Raw genomic sequence first — 22,621 nt, forward strand, 5'->3', positions numbered from 1 at the left:
GCTTGATCTGAGGAGTCAGATCAAATGAAGCAGTACTAGCTTCTGAAGATATGCCTTTAATGTTCAAATGTAATGACTTGCTATCTTATCTGTAGACGCTGCATGTGATAGGGTTTAATCATTAGAGAACTAAACAGAAAAAAATTAAAAATATCCTGTTCAAATGCTGTTTGTGTAGCAAGCCATTTAGGGAAAATAGTAGTCAGATTGTCTCAGAATGTCTGGTTTGCTGTCATTTTAAAAAAAAAAAAAAAAGAAAAAACCAACAGTTAATATGTTGCTACAGGAGGTAAAATAATATTATGTCAATCCATGGGAACAGTTGGTTGGGGGAGGGTATTTAGTCTGGTATGTTTCCAGAGAAAATCTTCGAATTCTGTAAGGTTCTGACATCCTGTTTAGTCGCGTATGTATGAAGCAAAGGGGTTGTGATCCACCCAGCTGTCTCCGACAAAAGCTCCTGAGCCCTACATGAAAGATCTTTGCTTTTAGAATAGAGAGAAAAATTTTGATAGCAGCATCACTGCAGGGAACAATGTGTGAGGAGTGTCTGTGCAATTTGGTAACCTACCTTCTGATCTCTTTTAGGTAACTCATTTTTAGGATTTTTTTTTTTCTGTCGTGCTGTTTCCAAGTGTTCCCTCGTGCTTTTAACATTTTTTTAAATAGTGGAAACAACTTGGTATCTCAGTTTTCTTTCATGAACTGTGTAGCCTAACTGGGTGAGGACCCAGTCAGCTTGGATCTCATTTGTGGTTTCAGGCAGCAAAACGCTAGAAAACAAGTCGTGGATGAGAGCACAAGATAACATTATGGCCAGGGGTGAGGGATGGCAAGGGATGACAGTGCAGTTGGCATCGCAGCCTGAGGTGGTGGCACAGTAAGATGTGACAGTGCAGAGACTGCCTTAGTGTCGGAGGGAGTATCAAAGCCTCTTCTGTTTCAGAAACATTTCCCTCTAAGATGAAAGGCAATCCTAACCAAGCACTGAGGACAAACACTGACAAATTGCTGTGTTATGCAGGAAAAGGGGCAAATGGGGTGTCTGTGAGACCTTAGTCCATCTGACATTGACAGCAGCTGATGAAAAATAGACAAAAGACTACTGTAAAAGTATGTAAGGAGGGGACATTGCTTCGCTTACTGCATATAAACACTCAAATGTATTGCTACAAGATTTTTTTCTTGTTTAGTTTTCTTTTCTTTTAACAGATTCTGTATGTTTGTCCTCCATCAAAAAGTTTCAGAGTCAGAAATAACTGTCATTAAGTGAGGAACTGTTGGTTAAGAATGGCTGTGGAAGATAGACAGTTTTCCCAGTTTTTGAATGGGTTGCTGACCAACTGGCGCTTAAAAATTTCAGGAAGAATTTGATAGATAGATATTTAATCCTGGCTCTTGTTGCCACTAGTGACATCTGGCAGAAGGGATACAAATATCACTATCCCCCCTCAAACCGTTCTAAGAAATGACTTATTCTACATAGGAAAAAAATTCCTCACCCTTGTGCACACACCACCCTTTTCTCCCCCTCCAATTCAGAAAATTGCCTACATAGTGCCAACAACTGATGCGAAGTAAGTAGGGCATCCAACATAAAAATCGATGGCATGATATGACCTAATGAAGCTAAGTTAAGAGGAAGGCCAAATTCTGCTGAAACTCTTGGACTGCAGGAGTCTACATGGGAATTTGGACTCTGGTGTCTATTTCAGAGAATGTATTTGATTTTAGATGCAATGGCTTCTCATTTTGCCTAGAGCTAATTCCACATATGTTAACCCCTCGCCCCCACTCTTCCCTTTAAAAATAGCATTGATTGCTGTTATTTCCCTTAATGCCTGTGGACTCCTGCCATTAATTTGAACTTTTGTACGTGCATCACATAAGGATGCAATCTTTAAAAGTGTGCTTTGTTTTCTAAGAGGCTGTAAGAACGTGAATCCTTTTGCTCTCTGAAATTTTAAAGATAAATCATGAACATCAAATGATTTATGGCTCTAGTATGCTTAGCTGCACTCAGACTCCAACGAATTTTGGAGTCTCTTCTGCAGTGAGATTGGGGGCACTAGAGATCCAGAACATGTGCGCTGGCTGGCGGGATGAAATGCACAAGGATCATGTAACTCTATTTACAACCAGCCTCCAACAAACATTTTAGTTGCAAGCCCTACATTAGAGATTGCAAAAACATCTGTCTGGTCATTTTTACCTTCTTACATCAAATACAGCTGCCATCCAATTTGGCAGGGAGAGGAACTAGGGATGTATTAAAGAATAAGGAGAAGATATCCCTGCAGGTGGTCAGGTCACCACTAAAGGCAATTTTAAACCCTGTGACTTGGGCATTTCATTCTCCTCAAGTCTTATTGACTTCTGGAGGATTCTGTAATGGAATGCTCTTCTCCTTTTATTTTTCCCATTTTTTTTATCTTAACCTCTCTGGCACCTGTTCCCAGGTTGAGCAGCTGTATTTTAGGTCTTCTCTAATTGTTCTGTAATATTCCTGTCATTATTCTTTGAGTGCTGATGTGAGTCGTGTGCAGCAGAATAACAAAAGTACACTAAACAGTTGTGAATGCCCATTTTGATTCAAATAAATCTGATTTACTGCCTCTGTATATGCTTGTGATCGTTTTCCCTGGCTGCCTATGATATGGATATCCATAGTTACCAGTCAAGGAATAGAAATCACCTCATATAATGTGTATAACCTATTGCATGTGAAGAATGACATTGCATAGTGCAAGGGAGATATCCAGTCAGCTTGTCATTTGCTTTAGGAATATGTGAGATGAAAGAAATTGTATGAATGTAATTTAGTGTAATTGCATTAATGCATCATGCTGCTGTCATTCTAGGAACTTGAACATTCTAGCTCTTGGAGTGATTTGGAAATAGTTGTAAATGACTTTAGGTATGTATTACTTAAGCTAACATCTATGGACAACTTCTGACTACTTTTCAGTAAAATGCTGAAAAAGAAGAACGCCAAAACTGCTGCTATGGGGTAGGGAGGCTGTACCTGGGTAACATACCAAATAACATTTGTTGTATTTTTACACAGTTAAATTAATTACAAAAAATTAGTTTCAATTTCTGTTTCTTTCTGAAAATGCCCATGTAGTGATGCAAAAACATTTTTTTTTTTTTTTTTCTGAAGAAGGAAGTCACATAGAATGACTCCTGAACTGCTAGATTCCTGGATCTATTAAACCTGATGGAATCATTCATAAATGGGCAGAGTACTTGAACCATCAGATGGTTCTTTCAATAGTTTAAAATTACATGCAGCAACATCAGAAAGCATGTAAAATAAGTAATTTTTCTACATAAGTTCTAAAGCAAAAAGGTTACCTATTTTTGGAATTATCCTCATAAAATCGCCAATAAAAATGTATGTGTAGGGTAATCATACTTTTTGAGTAGAAAGTAAAATCAGTTCTGTCAAAGCAATCTTCCCTAGCTAAGTTGGAAGAGAAGCTACATGCAAAAAACAGAAGTGGTGTTCAATATTTCGTCTGCTCTATTGTTTTCTTGTGTGATGTTCTGCAACTGTCAACCATGAACAGCCCTAGAGAGGTGCTTGTTACAGGAGTTGTCACTGGGCTGTGTTTTTACACTGTGTAGCCCAGTACAGTTGTGCTTAACTACGGTTTATATGCACTATAAATAATCATCAGTTGCAGCAGGCTTTCAGATGTTTGAAATTAACTCAGATGTTTTGGAGCCTGTCTGTATATTCTTGTTTATTCCTTCTCACGCAGTGTAAACAGTGTATCCTACTGGAAAGAGAAACAGCCCCTTGCAGTTACGTAATTACAGGAGTACAAAATAAGAATTGGGTCATTATTCACGCATATACTAATCTAGTACGGATATTGCTGAACAATGCAGTGCCTTTGATTTTTCTGGCAGAGTTGCTTGCCAAGGATATATATATATTTCAAGGATATATAGGTTTCAAAAAACTTAAGTGCTAACTGACATAAAATTGACTCTCAGCGATGTTTTTCCTATGTACAAAGCTCATACCCAGTCTGATTGATAGGTGCCTGGTGAGGAGTGATAACCTTCTGTGCTCCTTCGTTTGCAGAGATCAAGAACTGCTCACAACTTGCCACTGCTCCAGGCCAGGCTGTGTGCTCAGGCTTTTGTTCTATGGAAACTAGAGCATGATAAAGGGGCTGATGTGTGTTTGGGTATTGTCCAAATGCAGAGTTCGTGTCTCCAGGCCATGCACTCAGACTCAGGAGCTCAGAAGGATCCCTTCTTCCCTTGTTAGGCAGTGGACGTTGCCAACAGCAAAGCACTGGCAATAATGAGAACTGTAGAAAAGTAAGCTGAATTAATACGGTAGTTGGTACTAGAGACATGATGGCATCAGATATGAAAGCATTAGGTCTTTACAAACAAGAATTCGTTTGTGTGTGAGAGCTAAGCCTGGCTTAATCAAATGGTGCATCAATAAAGCCATCCCACTGTTCAAATATTTAGGGGATTGGTGGGATGAAAAGATGGAAAAGGGCATCATTCTTCCTATGCAGGGCTGCATTTGTCCTGTAGTTCATGAGTAATACCAGTGTCCAGATATTCAAGCAATTTCAAGCTTTATTGTATCCTGTAGAATAACACAAACAGAAATTGTGAGTTCTTATTATTCATTTTTGACAAACTACAGTATATTCACTATGGATCCTATTAACAAATTGCTGTAGTCAGTAGGTGTAAATTTAATCACTTCAAATCTGTTGCTCTGAACAGAGAATACATTTATTGTACTCCAGCAATAAAAGCACATAACAATTTTTCTTAGAATTTAATGTCCTCCAGCTGAGCTGGATTATAGCACCGATTGCACTTTACTGAAAGCATACATTTAGAAAGGAATTGTACTAACCTGGCAACTTAGGAGCAAAATGCTAAGTAAAGCTCTAGAGCAGGAGACCTGTCTCCTAAGCAGAAACTCAGAGATGGCTGTTAAGTGAGTAGCTCTTACAGCAGAAAATGTCCTTGAAATGTGCAGAAACTGATCATGAGCTCACAGAGGACACTGCCTGCCAGCTGCAGGTGGGGAGATGCCTGTCTGCATCTATTATTCTCTGAGACAACTCGCAGATTGGTGTTGTAATGCATAGACAACAAATAGATGAACAAGACTCTTGAGATTCTTTTATGAATCTTATGATTTTTGAAGGATTTTGGCACATTAGTTTTTAACTGATGTGTTTGGATATACTGAATAGTAACCTCCAGATTTGAAAATCCAAAAGGTGAGAACAGAAGGCATTTTGCTGATTCTTGAATTCTCCATGTTGGCTTGTCCTCCAAGTAGAGGTGGATGGAAGCAGGTGCTAAGTAGAATGTGTGCTTAAGTGCTTCGTTGAATTTGAGAAGACCAAATTTTTGCAAATGTATTGTGTGTCGCATGCAATGCTGAGGTGAGCTATACAAACTGTAGTTCTCGGCAAAATTCAGCACCTAAATTTTTTTGCTAGAATGTCAAATATTCCTGTGCAAAATGTGATGTTCCTGAAGTTTGATTATCATAAGAAATGTGAAGCCCTTACTAAGCTGTGTTTCAAAGCTGATATCTTAGAATACCATGGTAAGGTAATTTCAGATTGCCAAATCCTTACTGTTTCCCAGAAGATACAGCTATATAAAACTTTACTTAACAGTGATGTTGAAAAATGTGTGCTAATCAGTGCAGAAGATTTTCCCCATCGTGTAACTTTATAATTGATGGTGTCATCAACAGCAGAGACAGTCATTTAAATTATGAATGCTTCTGGTTATAAATGATGGAATTTTTTTGGCATAGGAATTAAAGTGTATGCATTATTAGAACTATTAGAAGAACTCGAGTCATGCTTTGGAGAAAAGTACAAAATTAAACATGGTTTTAAAGTTCATGAATATTTGGGTAACCAAGCATATTTTTCTATTAAATATGTAGCTATTACAAAACAGATGAGCATCCACTGAATAATGTTTGAAAGTTTTTCTAAGCCTTGTTGAAGTTGGTATATAAACCAACCTTAAATTAAACCAACCTTAAATTATAATACCTACAAGCAATTATGTGAGTGCCTTTATGGAAGCAGGCAGCTGAGATGATCAGCTTAATCTTTGTCAGCCAGTTCTGTTTTGATGGAGTTGCTCTAGAGAGCTTTCTGATGAGCAGTGTCTCTGACAGGTCTGAGGGGGAGTAACTTCCCTGTAGAGGTGACCAGCCAAGCATTGCCTGAACATTTTCTGTAATTGTGTTTATTTGCAGAATACGCTTCTATTTAGATCTTAGGTTTATGGACAGCATTTAGCTAAGTGATATAAATGGATCAAAGAAAAACGTGGGAGCTCATCTTCTGCTGACATGGCCAGCGGGTTGCCTTCTGAAAGGAGGATTTCTTTTGGTGAGTGGGATTGGATTTCACCCAGTTTTAAAACTACAAGTATGGAAATCATGGTCTGATAATCAGGCATCGCTTTCATTGTATCTTGGTATCCTAATTCTGCCAGTTCTTCAGCAACCCCCTAGAGTTTTCCAAAGAAAGCTGTGTAAACAACGTCAATTGCAAAATATCAAGACAGCTATTAGAGAAAGAAAACCAGACAGTAAAATGGAAAATAACAAATCCCATCTTTAGAAGTAGAAAAGTTTTAACTCCCTTTCCACATTTGCTTTTATTGGGGGTAATATCCATAAACTTCCTGAAGACAGCACCCTGGAGTGTTGCCTGTGCTGACTCTGGGATGAGGCTGCAGCACTTTGGAAATCCCTTGGGATCTCAGCGACGACAGTAACCCCGGTCAGAGGCCACGGCAGCTTGCGGAGGTGGCAGCTGGCTCTGCGCAGCTCGGGAGCCATCATCACACAGCCACGCTCAGCTGCACAGGGTGCCTCCGGAAAGAAATGTATACCCAAAATTCAGCTTGCTCAAAAGAGCAGTCTCTTTTGAGATATTGTCTCATGACATATAACTGAAGAGAGTTTGAGTATTTTCTTGTTTCTATAAAACAATCTGCGTAAGACCCATCAAAGTAGAGCAGCAGTTAGTTTCCCCAAAGCGAGCTCCCCTTGCCTACCTCCCAGTGTGAGCAGTGGGCTGTAGGTCGGTTGCTACAACAATTTTGCAGTTCCGCTCTATGCAGTAGGATTAAGACTAAATACCCTAATGTACTTGCCTGTAATGACATGTGCTTGGTGTCAGAAATTCGGAACTGAGCAAAGTTAGTTACTAAACTGTGTCCTTGGAATGCTGAACACATGTGGAGCAGATGCAAGAGATTAGAAAAACACAGAACTATAGATGAGAAATGTTCACAATTACAGTGGCAAATGTGCAGTTTGTACATATGTATGTATGTCTCTTTCCTGACTATTTTGAAAAGTGTTATGGAGAAAAAGGCTGAACATGAAAATTTTTGTTGACTCCATTTGGAATTGAATTAATTCTGATTCAAACCATGTTTTCAAAATGGTCTTTCTTTCCCTGTATTCCAGCTTAGTAAAAGCAAATCAATATGTTTAACTCCACCACTTAATTTCGGACCATTTTAAGTTGTCTTATGAATTTGATAATTCAGCTTGTCCTCTACTGTTTCAGCTACGAAGGAAATTCCAGTTAGGACCTGCAGGATCAGATATCCTGTGTCTCAGCTGACCCAAAATCCCCATGGTGGTTTTAGCACCATTCTTAAGAGAACCATGCAGACCTGGTGACTAACAACAGACTTGTTTACCTGATCATGGAAGAGGATTTAATTTAAAAGATAGTGGCATCAGTATTAGAAACCTCAGGATTAAATGACAGTGTCTTGAATGTTCTTACTTTTTGCTGTTACTTGAAGTAATTCATTATTAGTATGCAATTCGGTAGAAAATGAAAGAAGCTTAACGGATCCCTTTTGCTTTGGGGAAATCCTCCACAACAAAATTGTAAGTGAAAATGTGAAATTTTTCTAGGACTCTTTTTCAAAACTCAAGTCTCTGAGGATCATGTGCCTTACGCCCACTATGCCTATACAGAGCAAAGCTGGATAAGCTGTAGTAAAGAACTCCCTTTGCTTATGCTGCTGCTCACAACACACACAGTGCTGTCTTGATGCAGTAAAATGTGCAAAATTTTAAAAAGACCAGCACTATTACTCCAGCCCCAGGGTTTTCTAAAAGGGCAGACTCTGAAGGGAGCTAAACAGACCTAGTTCATGTTAAGACTGTTTTTACAGATCCCTGACAGGGTGTAAAATTACAGTGGTCAATGCAGATAAAGCTGACACATACTTGCAAGCATAGCAAGAGTTTTGGGCTATATTTAACAAAAACACTAGTTCTGTGTTTGGGTAATACACTTTGCCTCCATACCCCAAAGTATCATGGGAATCCCAGGTCTCTCCAGCTTCTCCTGTTAATTATGTCCCACATAGTGGTTTCCAATTTTATCATTTGTGCTTGTTGGTGGAAAAGAGGTATGGTTTTGAGGTAAAGAAACCGAAGATACTTTCTTAAAATGCATCCAGTTTTTAAGTCTACAAGACCTGGTCTCTTTTCTGCATTGGTAGGCAAAAATGCAGCGTTGGATTTTCTTTCTCTTTGTACGGGTGAAAATGTGTGAGTTTGGCAAGCTGAGAAGAGGTGACATTTTCTGATGGTGACTAGAGCACATCTTTGCTATATGCATTGCATGGGCAACATGGCCAAAACAGCTGTTTTTGCCTTCATCTTAGAGCTGATAATAAGAGACTCCTGGAGTTAAGTTTGCAAAAGAGCTGCGTATTAAATGCTGCTTTAAAAATCTGTCTGTAAATACCGTTGTAGAAGCTGCTGCTACACTGGCAGTCCCAGAAAAAGTGACTCTTCAGAACACCAAAAATCAGGCCCACTCCCCAAGCTAATGTAAGGCATTGTCTGTATTTAGTCTGCTTGTAAATGCATGCAATTAATAGTCTAAAGGCCATTTCTTTGAATCATATGTGACAGGAATTTTTCCCCGGTGGTAGCAGCTATTTCTGTTCAGAGGAACACTGACCACTTTCCAGATCTTTCTGAGACATTTTGCATCATCTGACATTTCTGCGGGCAATGTTTGCTCAGTGGTGAATTTGATTGTAAACTCTGCAGCTGTGAAGTTAAAGGAAACAGGAGTCTTGGCAAATTTCTAAACTGATGTCTGGTAAGGAGTGGGAATTTAATGAATAAGAATTGTAGAATCAGTCTCTTAATTTGTTCTGATAAGGGTAAAGTGCCTGATAGTATTTTTTGTATTGATTTAGTAAGCATGGCAACACTGAAATTTATTATCTGCACCTATTCGGAGTTTTTTTCTTTACTTCTCACGTTAATGAATCTTTTGAGTTTCTTGGCATTGGGAATGTGGCCTTTTAAGTTAGCATCTGAATGTGAATCCTCCCATCTGAGCAACATAAAATAAATATCTTTTAATTCAGTAACACTTGGAAAGGATTTCCTCCTGTTCATGCGAAGACAGGCAGGTTTGTGGTAGCTGTGTCACACCTTTATAACTGTATAGAAGGGGATGCTCAGAGAATTACACTTTATAGCAACTGATAGTAGTCAGGTATTTTTAACCTACATCAATTAATCCCTTTTATCTGAAATAATTGTTGTGGATAAATGAATCTAGTTAAAGTCTCAGTGCATCCCACCCAGGGTATTTCCATAGTCTGTCAGAGAGTGGCAATATCCCTGTGTGCAGCCTCAGTGACAGACACTTTGGCTGATGAGAGCTGGGCATAGCTCTTGCAGAGGATGCCACTATCATTTCTGTATTGGCTAGAGAACAGATGAGATTGCAGAATGAAATTATCTTTCTCTTACGGGAAATACAATACAAAGCTTACAAGCTATTCCTAGGTCTAAAACAAGGAAATCCCACTGCTTTTTAAAGGGACTGGAGTAAGATTCAGTCTTCTAAGCAGAGCAATCATTTATAAATTATAGGGACAAACATATGATATCTATAACTGCTTAATATACAGAGACTTCCTGTTTCCATTAAAGTCAATGGCAGAGTTCCTGTTGACTTCAGTGCTAACAGAATCCGGACTGCAGGCCTTAAAACAAATGTTTCCCATTAAAATTGTGATATAATTAGCATCAGGAAGCTGCTTAATGAGCTGGATCTGATAGCTATAGAAGCTGTGGATTGTTTATATGAACTGAATCTTTCTTTGTTTCTCTTCTTGATTTTAAAATTAAGTAGTGTCGTTGTTTTTACCAAACTCTATAAATATTTAGTCCTGTACCACATTGTGGTTAAAGCCATCATATTATTATTACTAGTGGAAACTACTTTGTGGGCTATGTCAAGACAAATGGATGTTTCTGTTAAGGCAATGTGGTTATTATCAGCCATGTTCTTCAGAATATCAGCTGTATTCTTAAGTTTGCTTTTCATTCAAATGAAGAACATTCCAACATAAGGTCAAAAAAGACAGTGATTTTTGGTGTAAGGAGGAAACAGACGCTCTTGAGAAAGTAATGGTTGCAGGCCCTCCAGGAATGGCAGCAGGTTAGTGTTTGAGTAATTAATGTGAGCTCAGTTCAGGGGTAAGGATCTGCTCTGTTAGGGACCAGCAGCAAATCCAGGACTGGATCCCACTACAGCAGATTCTGCCACCAGGTAACTTCTGTGTATTTAAATCACTTATGCTTCTCAGAGAGACGTGCACACAATTCAGGATGGGGCACCTGAGTTCTAATTCTGACTTGGATGTTGAGTTTCCGTGGCCCTGGACAGTTACTATTTGTTGTGTGCCTTATGTCACTGCTTCCCAGCGTGGTCTGCCACACATGCATTTAAGTGACGGGTTTTGTCCCAGGGAGGTTAAAGCCAACAGGGCAAGTTGTTGATAGGGCTTCAATGGATGTTGAGTAGATTCTTGTGCTATGAACTGCTTCGTTACCGTAGAGGTGAATCTAAGAATGAGATCTTACTCAGTGTAAGTGTACCACAAATTTCTTCATACATGTCATTTAAGATGACATACTGATGACAGATGACAGATTTTATAAGTATGGCTTATCTCTTTAACGGCTTAAAGAGGTTTTGTATGAATTTGCTAATCATTAATCAATTCTGGGGATAAAAAAATGAACTTAAGTACCAGCCAGTTCATTTATTTTCATTTTTTTCTGTAAGTTCTTCATGCTGGTAAGTGCAGAATTTGGCTCACATTAGTTCTGAATCCTTCCTTATTCCTATATTGACAACGTCTCTACTGGAAGCCAGTTGAACTTTTGCCTGAATTAGGGCTGATTTATGATAGATTTGGTCCATGGATTAATTTTCCCAGTGATGAGGATGATAGGTGTTTTATTTTAAGCTGAAATAGTCCCATCTGATCTGATAAACAAGACAATAACAAAATGCCAAAATAGTCAATTTAGAAAAATAAAATTATTGGTATATTTTTCTAAACTTCCTTTTGTCCTGTACAGTTCATCTTGGGTTGGGGAGTGAAACAAATATTGTTATGGAGAGAAAAGAAACTGAGCAAATATATTTATGCATTTCTAATTTTGTCTTTGGGTGTTGAGTTGCCCTGGGTTAAGTTGCATAATGATAAGTAAAGCAACTGGACACAATCCAGTGCAAAGTGATGCATGAAACCAGCACTTTTCCCCCCCAGTGTGTGAAAATTTGTATCAGCAAGAAACAGATAGTCTAACTTGTATGTAGTTGGAGATCTGCCTGCATTTTGATACCTACATTCTTTTAAAATGAATCATTCTTCAGTGCAGACACAAGATCCCTGGCTTAGGGAAGCTAAGAAGTGACATGCTGACACTGGGCTACGTTAACCCTCCATCTTCACCAGCTTCTGTGTACTCATGCGACCCTTAGAAGTGGTGAGCAGAGAGGAGCTGTGGTCAAGCCTGTGGTTAAAGCTGTAGTTAAAGGGGTGGTTGTGCGGTGTGACAGCACAGTTCTGTACTTTGTAAAGCCGTACTGGAGCCAGGGCTGGACTTGAAACGTGCATCTCTTGTCACAGACCAGTACGCTTAGCTCATCACTGGTGCTTGAGCGTGTGGTTGCATGGACTGGCCTGGCTGCAACACTCACCATCCTGTTCAGCCACTTTTTGTCCAGAAGATGGGGCAAGGTGCTTCATTTTAAGGAAGGGGCCTCTCATTGCTTTTCACCTGATTGTCAGCTAAGTCAGTCATTACAGGCTCAACATCGATAATAAATGTAAATGCTTATGATAATGGTTTTGTTCCTTAAGCACGTTTCACTCTGAAAACCTAGTGTGACTTTCTACCAACTACATACCAGGGAGCCCTCATGTATTAAAAAAAAATGTCTCTGGTGTTAAAAGGAAATTACAGTTTTTAATAAATAACTTATTGCTTAAAATGACCCCCCAGCATCAGGTAGAGAGTAATCAGAAAATAGTTTCTCTGTTTTTCTTTTATTTCTAGAGGAAAAAAATAAGGCTTTCAATTTTTAGGTAGCTGCCAACCAACAGCTTTCATAAAGCATAGAGTAACCATATATGTGTGTGAAAGAAAGGAAGGTTCATTTCTACAGCAAAGCTCCTGTTTGGATCTGTTCTTTTCAAAAGTGACACTCGCTGGGAGCTAACCATTCTTCTGGGATTTGAAGCAGAGCAAGAATAAATATGTAAACAAGTCAGATCACTTTCAGGACTAGAGAACGTTTTAAATGATATTAAAGATTAAGCCAATGTAAACACGTGGCTAAAATTGTGCAGATTTTGACTGCTGCTCAATCAGAATTCACATTTGCTTTTATTCTCAGTGTGTCTCCTTTAAAATAAGGCACAAACGTATAAATAAATTGCAGCTGATCGATCTTACTCTGCTATGTGAAGATTTGGTGTCTAATTGTAATTTAAACTGTTTGTGGCTAGCTTTTAGACCTCCCCAAAGTGAAACTAGGAAAGCAAGCACATCTTTCTCTACTGTGATAGATCCTGCTGTCCATTGAATTCACAGCAAGCCTTTATGAAACTGCTGAGATTTGTTAATCACTTTGGTTTATTTAATTGACAGTGGGACAACTGACCAAGTGGCAAATTATCATGGGTATGGAAATGCACCTCTGAGCTCTCTGAATGCCATTTAAAGATTCAGGACTTGTTCCCAATTGACTGAAGCATCGAGTGAGGTCTGCCAGCGTTCGGTACTTCTCTTTTGGGTGGGTTACAATTTAAAGTATGCTATTGGAGCAGTGAACTGTAGAGTATTCTGCTTTTCAAGTGCTCCAAGGAATGCTGTACGTTAGATAATGATTGCTGTAGCAGGAGAGGGTTCGAGCTGGGCAATTAACTGGTCTAACTAAAACTGACAAGAAAAGATAAATGGTTTCCTCTAGCTTAGCTGAAGCATTTATGGCTCAAAGCTGTCTCACCAGGGCCAACGGGCATGGTGCCAGCGGAGGTTTTTTAGTGGCTTTGATGTTGCTGTGATGCTCCTGGAGGGTGCTGTGGAGCAATGGCAGTGGATTTTTATATTATCCCAAGCATGCACCTTGCACTCCCTTACACTTCCTAGGTATGTAAACAGCGTACACCCATGGAACTAGGCTTTGCAAGGGATGTGGCCACCACGTGCGGACTCATTAAATTCTACACTCACTTGGCAGTCAATCTTTGCAGATTAGATTATTTTTGGAGTCCTCTGTGATCATGGTGTGGGCAGGATTTGCCCTAAGAGAAAATGTCATAAGAACAGGATGAAAAAGAAGAGTAATTCTGTTGCTTAAAGACCGGTCTTAGAAGAATATAAAGGATAATGAACAAATGAAATTCTGACAAGGTATAAATGAGGAAAGAAGGGAGTTTTTTGTGTTTTTTTTTTTTTTTTTTGAGCTGTCTGCACTAAAGCTGGATGCATGAAATACAAAGCAGTTCTTATGCCTAAACACAGTTATGATTTAGTTGGCATTACCTGGGGATAAGTCATACAACATAGCAGACATATACATCCGTGCGTGCAAAAGTGGCCCCACACATGGTGGTGATGCCAAGAAACCAGGGAGACCACCTGTTCTGAGATAGGGTGCAATACAAACAAACACAAAGACCTAATCTTGCCCAGCTAGTGTTAACACGAGTAGCACACCTTACGTGTGATGTACATTGACATGCTTATGCGAATGAAACACATGGCTTGACCTGCTTTTGCAGGAGAGATATACGCAACAAGGTGTGTGATTGTAATCGAGAACTGTTTAGGGAGAGCTCTTCATTGTGATCAGTGAGGTCTAGTTGTCTTTCCTTTGCTGCGATATTTATATCAATGTCAGTTCTTCAAACAGAAGATGCCTTTCAGATTAAAGTGGAAGGCCGATAATCCATCTCTGAATTGTACACTGCAGTACGGCTCTGCTGCAGCCACGCTGACAGTGATGGGGAGATCAAAGCTTTGTTCCTGCCCACGTGGGTGGCTTGCTGAATCCTCTTCCATTATATTTTCTAATAGGCTACGCAGTAAAAGCAGAGAATGGGAGAAACAGGAGATTGAATAGTCAGGTGGAAGGGTATGGCCAAGAGACCAGAAAAAAACAAGACTGAGAATTGAACAAGATCTTCTCTGTCATGCAGTACTTATCTTGGGCTGTTTTGCCTTTCTCCTTTATGCTGCCGTTGGCTGAGTCTGGCAGGAAGAATAGGACAAGGGTGGTAAGCCAGCAAATAGTGAGCTATGAACAGGTAGGATTGACATCAGTATTTTAGGATATCTCTTGGCTCCCCATTTTCTTTCCTTGTATCTTGCCTTTATATAATTTTTACACTTCATAAGACCTCTCAAAATGTCTTAAAACATTTAAATGTAGAGAATTGGTAAACACTGGTGTAGAAAACGCTTGTTCAACGGATGGCCAAGTGTGTGAGGTATTCACCCAGCCTGGCTCCCAGCCACTAAATTGACTCTAGCCCAGCTCAGCGTCTCGCCGTCTGAAATATCCAGCCTCAGTGCATCCACAGAGGTTAAGGAGCACCACCTTGTGGCTACTTGGCTGCGGACAAGTCCTCTGGGGCTGCTGGGGAAGGATGATGAGTGGTTCTTGGAGGCAGCAGGGTCAGGTTGTGAGTTAAGTGCATTCCTGCAGAGCACAACGGCCTAACGGGACACTGTTGGGTTCTACAGCATGCAGGCAAGCTCTACAGGCAATTCGAGGACTTAAATACATAAAATTTCAAGCCTCTAAAAACACTTGTAATCACATGGTATGAAAACGGCTCTTCTTACACCCGTCTTACACTGCTGAGCTACCTGGGAGGATGAATACGAGGATTTATTGATAGGTCATTAAATGCTGCCCTGCAGGACAAAAATCTGTGCAGCAGTGAAGTTGAGGAAGCTTCCAGTTCTGCCCCTTCCAGCTGCTCCATTGCCTTGTGTGCCTGCTGTTTGAGTCCTGTTTCCCACAGGTGAGCACTGACCTGCTCTGAGATGACCCACGCCCCTTCCATCCTGCTGGTGTATCTTGTATATGAGCCTTCATCCCAGCGCCTTCTTTGCCCATGCACTTCCCCACAGTGGAGGATCAGTTCTCCAGAAAAAGACCTTTTCCTATATCTCGATTGTCTCATCAAGCTATGAATAGCTCCCATTGGCATCGCTACCCGAATCATATCCACCCCTGTTAAACCTTATGTAGATCTCTTCTGCTATGTAGAAACCTCGGAAAGTGGATCCTTGAATGAATAAAGGACCCAATTTTGAACAAAGCAGTCCTTTGGGATTTGAAATATCCTGCAGTGCAACACCTACTGGGACACAGGAGAGTCTGAGTGCTCAACTGGAACCTGCTGGAATTCTGCTTATTGCCAGAGAATAAACCAGCTTATTCTGACAGGCTAGAAGTTACAGAGGGCTTAGTGATTAAATCCAAATTATTTGTATCAATTTCACATATTCAAAAATCCAGAAAAATATCAAAAGATTCCATGTGATGGGCAACCTGAGTGGGCTTTGTGAGAGCTTGTACAGACAGATTATGATACCATCAGGAAAGAGCTTAAAAAGAATGTAACAGACCGGGTTCAAACCATGGTAAACATGCTGTTGTTGTTGCTGTTATTAATACTATTCCCACCAAGTGTTTGAGATGTCCTACGTACTTCTCAGACATAAAAAAGAGGATTATATTTGACCAAGCAGTTTACAGTAGGATAAGAGCTTTTTTTTTCCAGTTTGATATGGAAACAAAACAAACAATTACTTGCTTCCTGTTAAGAACCTGTTATGTATCTCTTCTGGCTTTCTTTCCTCTTAAAATGGAGAGAAAGGAAAAATAAAACGACATTAATCTGTCCTGCAGGAGTTCAGAGAATCACTTTTGGCAGGTACAGAAGTTGTGTCCTTGAACTTAGCGTCACAGCAAAAGTTCTTTATCGCATACTGTTCCTTGATAAAACAAGAATCGATAAAGCATAGATTGTAGACTGAAGATCTGATGCTAAATGGAATTCTTAGAGGGCGAAACGTATTTAAATAAGCAATCCAAGTTCACCAAGTCTTCTGTTATAACCCATGTCTAATTTTAATTACCAAGGGAGGCCTACAGTAGGGCTATGCCTGACTTACACTAAGTGAGAAAAGGAAAAACAATCACAGGAGGAATGAGGAAGCCTAAAATTCAGTTGCAAGGTTGCAGAAGATAAAATATCAACCCATAAGATGTGAAAGTGAACAGTTGGCAAAGCTCCAGTGTGTCAGAAGAAGGTGAAAAAAACTCAGAACGTAACTTGTTCAGCAGTGGGGATGTGTTGGGAGAAACCCACTGTTTCTCTGTTGGTGGAATCTTTTGCAATCAGAAAACACAATGAGGCATGGGATCTGTACAAAATAAATACAGAACAAGAGAGATCTAGTCTTGCTTCAAACCTCTTTAGGTGTGCCCCAAACATTTATTGGCCACAGACTCATTTTCTCACTTAGGTATGTAACTCTTACGTGGGTATATCAAGTTCCTTTTTAAGCCTATTTAGGTTCCTCGCCCTTACTGCTCTCTTTGAAGGATAATGCCAAAACATGAATTCCTTGAATAGTTAGAAAATTTTGCCTTGGTTTTCGGTCTAAACATACATGTAATGCTGATTAGATTGGAGCAAGTTGAACTCGTGGTGGTGCAAATCTTTAATTCCATTCTTTTGTCTTGCTGTTTATCTCAAAATCTATTTATAAAGGACTGGCATATTGTTTCTCTGCTGTCACGCTGAACAAACCATGCTCTTTTATCTCTCCCTAAGACTGATGTTCCATTTCTGTACTTGTTCTCATAGCCAGCCTGCACTGATTCCATTTCAAATTAATCTTTTTTCAACACTGTTGACTGGAATTGTATAAATATTTCACACAAAATCTTACCAGTGCTTTGTGTAAAAGTACAAATATTTCCATCTCTACTAAAAATCTAACCTAACCCATCTTAGTTTTATATTATCTGTTTCCAAAACTGTGTTATATTGGCAGCTCTGGTACACTGACAGTCTATCAGTGCACTCAGATCTTTTTCCTTCTCTGCTGCTTCCAGCTGATGAATCCCAGGAACACGACTTTGCAGTTCACGTTATTGAATTTCTATCACTACAGACAAGAAGGTCATCTAATTCCAATGTGGTGATCAGGTCCTCCTCGGTACTGGCAGTATCTTTCAGCTTTGCATCATGTGCTTGTTTTTTTGATGCTGGGCCTGGTCATTATTCCTAGGTGATGGCCATGCACATTAAATAGCATTGCTCCACAGACTAATCCCTGAGGAATGCCATCAGGAAATTTGCTCTGTTCTTGTAACTACTTTTTTATTATAACTTGTTGCTCCTTGTTCACATTGTTTTTTTATTAATCCCTATAAATTCCACTTTCAGTAATGATTTTTTGTGGAACGCTGTATGAAGTGAACTGTTTCAAACTCAATAGACCAACTTTAGTGCATCATTCACTTCTAAAAAGACAATTGTCTTACTCAAAATACACCAGCTGAGTCTGACATCCTCTGCTTTGGTAAACTATGCATTTTTTCTCACATTCTGTTTGCCTCACTACAGTTAATCATGCTTTGTTTCAGCATTTGCTCTAAGACATAGCATTATACTGAATTTTAAAAATAGTTTCTGGAATACATATACATTATATTTGTTGTACTTGAGCCTTAGGTAAATTTTCATTCAAATTTATTTAAAACCTGCTGCTTTACTTACAATTTCATATACCAGTTCTTTTGGTATACTAGGGAAGCAATTACATGGATCCCTTGATATTTTTCACATTAAGAAATAGCTTTGTTTCTCCTAAGATGCTGTTATTTCTGTTATCCTGCTGCTGTTTCCTTTGTGTATCGTTCTCATCTGTCATCAGCCTTAAGCAAATCAAAGCAAAGGTCTTCTTTGCTCACTCTGAAATAACACCAGCTCCCCTTAGTTAATTGATTATTAAAGAAATTCCTTGTTTACCATGCTTATGTCTTTGATGGAGCTCTGCCATCAATGGTGGCATTTATTTTCTGCTTTATGCCCAGGAAGCTAAAGTCTTCCATAAATGTGAAATTGCATTTATTATTTTCCTATATTTTTACATCCCTTGTGCTTTATATCAGCTGGTAGCTGACTTTTCACAATCAAGATGGTCTGTAATGGACATTTGATACTTTAGCTGCTTGTCTACGCACCAAGACTTCATTGGTCCTTAGGCCCTGACAATCCATTCAGGATTATCAGAGAGAAGTATTAACATGAAGTTAAAGAACAGAAACACTGTTTTCCGTGCTTATTGAACTGGCAGGGTTTCTGTTTGTTCGTGTGTTTGTCCTGGCATCCAGGGCTGATGAGAATAGTCAGGGCACTTCCTACAGAGAGAACTATTTGAGCTAACCAGCCATCTCCAAGAGTTACTTGTTCTTTGATACTTCAGAGAAATGATTTTAGCCACATCATGAAGGCATTCACTGAGATTAAAAAAATCAGCATGGGCAGGAGAGAAGTGTGCTCCCATACACTCGATCCTGTGAATCCACACAAGATTTGCTTCTTGGCAGTGGGCGCAACATTGAACACAACCCAGAGGACTTGTTGGGAAATGGCATTGCTGAACTTCATGTCACCCCAGTCACTGGTGGCTGCACACACCCAGCTGCTGCTGCTGGGAGTGGCTCCAGACACAGAGCTGGGCGATGCAAAGCATTTTTCAGATGTTTACACCCTGAAGAACTCCCATCACAGGGTCAAGAACAACTGTTTTCACAAAGTAAATACTGTGCATTTCTGAATTCGATAATAGCTAAGGGCAGCAAGCATTGTAGCTGGAGCCTGAAGTGAAACTATGGTGGTGAGTGGAAAGAGACATTCTTGTCTCCTGAATTAGGATGAGGCTTCTGTGCAGTCCAAGCAATGCTTCCCCTTTCAATAGCTACTACTGGCTGTGATGCATCGTGTTAAATTTTTCAGAGATGTAAAATTAAATTAGAAAGGGGGAGAGCAGCAAAAAGTTAGTGAATTGAAGAAAGAGTAATAATTTTGTATCTGACTCATCTTCAAACTATTCTGTCAGATCAAAAATAGCTTGTCCCCTCTACAAAGATGTTTGCCAACAACAGCATCCCAGCAGTTTCACAATGTCTACAGTTTAGGAGCTCTGGTCAGGAATTTTACATTTCTTAATGTAGCAAGACTTTTCTTTAGCTGCAATGTTATTAGTTCAGACACAGTGACTCTCCTCCCTGTTAGCTGATAACACTTTCTGTGTATCACTACTGCTGTTCTTCTACCTTTTCCTTGTAGTATGTTAACAGAAGGATTGGCACTTGCTTAGCAAATTGCACCTGAAAAGATTTTCTTAACTAGTAGGTCTCAGAGCATATTAGAAGTTCATTTCTCAATAGAAGGGTTAGAAACAGCAAGTTTAGTTTTGAAATGTCTCACTGATATTTTTGTGGGCTCTGTTTGATGCTTGGAATATTTTTGGAGCAGATGTTTGGTCAATCGTCTTTTGAGGAGCTTGGGAACTGACTACTGCAAAAGGACAATATGGTCTGAAACCATGTCAGAAGTGCACTGGCATTTTGAAGATGATATAATTGTTTGTAAAGAATTTATGGCCTGCTGGAAACAGATTTCATGTGCCTTCCTCCTGCTAGTTGAAAGGCAGGAAACTTATCTACATTTTTTTGCCTTCTTGGCAAAGCACCATGTAATCTGCATGAGGCTCTGAGAATTAAAGCATCTAGAACAGGAGAACAGGAAACACAGGCACAAGGGCATGGACTGAGCTGAGGCAAGCTGAACACAGATCTTGCTTGGTAGTACTCAGTTACATTACACAGTGTTATCTTCAGATTGCTTCTTCCTGAAAGGGACAGCCAAAGGGGAATTTATACTTCCATTGAATGAGATTGGAGATGATGTAGATATGAAAGGTTAACTTGAAGAAGTGAAGGATCACATCCAGCATGGAACAAAACCAGCAATTATCCTGATCCCTTAGAAGAATCTTCATTGCTAACAGTTACAGTACCAGTCCTTGTTCTACCTGGATAACTAACTTCACTTGGAACAGAAACATTTTTTTCCTGTTGCAACTCCATTGAAGTCAACAGATTTGCATGTAAGAGTTTGGAGCCAAGGCTGGTATGCTGCCCGTTGCCAGTTCTTTTTGGATGGCTTCTACTGATAGGTGGGTGAGACAGGAGGTTGTTTCACGTGGGGGAAGAATTACAGATGGGAAGTGGCAGCTGAAATAAACACTTGATCTTGTGCCTACAGTTTTAGGATGGAAAGTGAACATGATTCTTACCTAAGGTTGGTGAGCCAGCTCCAGTGTGCGTGATTCATATGAATACTTCCATGCTACTTGGGTTGTAAGCTCCATTGGCTAGATATGATTTTGTCCATGACTTCTGTTCTTAGGCACTGTGCCACTGCAAATATTACCATAATTAAATGCTGACAAAGAAAATTGGGCAAATATATGCTCTGTTTCTGAATATTATCTTTCAGCTGCAACCCAGCTGCGGTTTCGTACATGCAGCAGTTTATGTGATTGCTTAACAGAGAAGACAAAACAAATCTGAAACATTTTTTTATGCTATGGGTACAAGTCCATGTCATATATCATGTTTCTTAGTGATACTGGTACAAGTATGTGACAGTATTAATGGCATTATTGTTAATATGATCTGTATTTTAATAGTACATAATCCCCAGCATAAGCCCAAGGCCCAATTAGGGATGAATGAATGGTTTGGAGAAACAAGTAGTTTTGGTACCTTCACAGTCACAGCTATTATCAGTACAGCTGTTTTTAGTCTACAGCATCAGTCCAGTTCTTTCCAAAGCATTATATTCACATTATGTTTTTGACAAAAAAGATTTGTAATTGGAACTTTCATCCTGATTTTAACTTTTTCAGGTAAAATTGCCAAATCAGAAATGTGATCCTGTAAGATGTGCACGAGTCACCACGGTTGAAGTTCTTTTGACTGCAGAATCAAAGCAGAAAAAAAAACTCCCAATTGACCTCAAAGGTAGGGAAATCTTGTTCAATATCTCTTATATTGATCTGTAATATGAAGATAAACAAAGTTTATAGGGGATTTTTGCTTGGGGGTTGAGCAGAAGGTTTGTTTCACCATAGATTCATTAGCAGTTAGAAAATAATGTTTTCTAAGTGATTGCATATTTGTTTGCTCAAAATTGTATTGTAATGTGAATCATATGCCAATGAAAATACAGAATAATGTTTCTTGGTTTCAGAACCAACGCTGCACAGTCTAGACCTCAATTTCCCCAAAGTACTCAGATTTTGGTATGTTTTTATTTAACATGTCAGTTTTGATGTAGATCCAATTCTCATTACTGAAAGCTACATAAAGTTATGTCTTGCAGCAATTTTCTTCTTAAGATCTTCAATGTATGTGTATGTAAAACTAAGAATTCCAGCCTCTTTCTACATAAACTATACCATATTTTCAAGGAGAGTCATTGTATCTACATAAAGATATGCACAAGATATTTCAGGCAGGAAAAAAAAAATCTGGTCCATACATATTTCTTATTAACTGCTTTAAGTTGACTTATCTGGTTTTACAAGTACTATTGTGAAGGGAATTAATTGCACCAGAGTCAATGGAGAGAAAAATCAAGGAGTATTCTGCTCACAACAAATTAAGCTTTAATACTGCAGAGTTGTCATTTTCTGTATCAAAGGCTGCTGAGAGTCATGTTTCTGGCATTAACTAGGGGGCTTGTTAATGTAGTCATGATCATCTTTCTGACAGAAACGCAACTTTTGCAAATTCAATATGAACTTTTCCTTAGGTTCTTGTTTCATTCCCATGTTATCCTTTTTTTTCTTCGTAGTGTGCTTCTTGTTTAATTTCTTAGTTAGGAACTCATTTTTCAGCATCTACAAAACTATATAATGAATGAAGAACAAGTCCGAAAGCAGTCTTAAGTGAATGCAAGTTCCATGTTCTTTTCCCATCCTTCATCTGAATAGTTTTGGGAATGTAGGTCTCCTCAACTAATTCGAGTCGAGGCCTTTGCATAAATAGGGTCATACTGTGCATTTAGACTTAGCTATGAGACAGATTCCTAATTTGTACCTTGTTATAGGTCCATTTTAGAA

At 39.2% G+C, this 22,621-nt stretch overlaps 1 long non-coding RNA gene across 4 annotated transcripts in view; it reads left to right on the forward strand.

Annotated features, from left to right (window-relative positions):
* Nucleotides 1-21,518, forward strand: part of LOC113845268 (uncharacterized) — a 51,596-nt gene extending 30,078 nt beyond the window's left edge. For all 4 annotated transcript variants that reach the window (XR_011803524.1, XR_011803522.1, XR_011803523.1 and 1 more), the window contains exon 5: nucleotides 21,404-21,518. This is a non-coding gene — a long non-coding RNA (uncharacterized lncRNA). The remainder of the gene's footprint in view (nucleotides 1-21,403) is intronic.
* The last annotated feature ends 1,103 nt before the right edge of the window (nucleotides 21,519-22,621 follow it).

Source organism: Anas platyrhynchos, chromosome 15 (assembly GCF_047663525.1).
Source record: "Anas platyrhynchos isolate ZD024472 breed Pekin duck chromosome 15, IASCAAS_PekinDuck_T2T, whole genome shotgun sequence".
Taxonomy (NCBI): domain Eukaryota; kingdom Metazoa; phylum Chordata; class Aves; order Anseriformes; family Anatidae; genus Anas; species Anas platyrhynchos.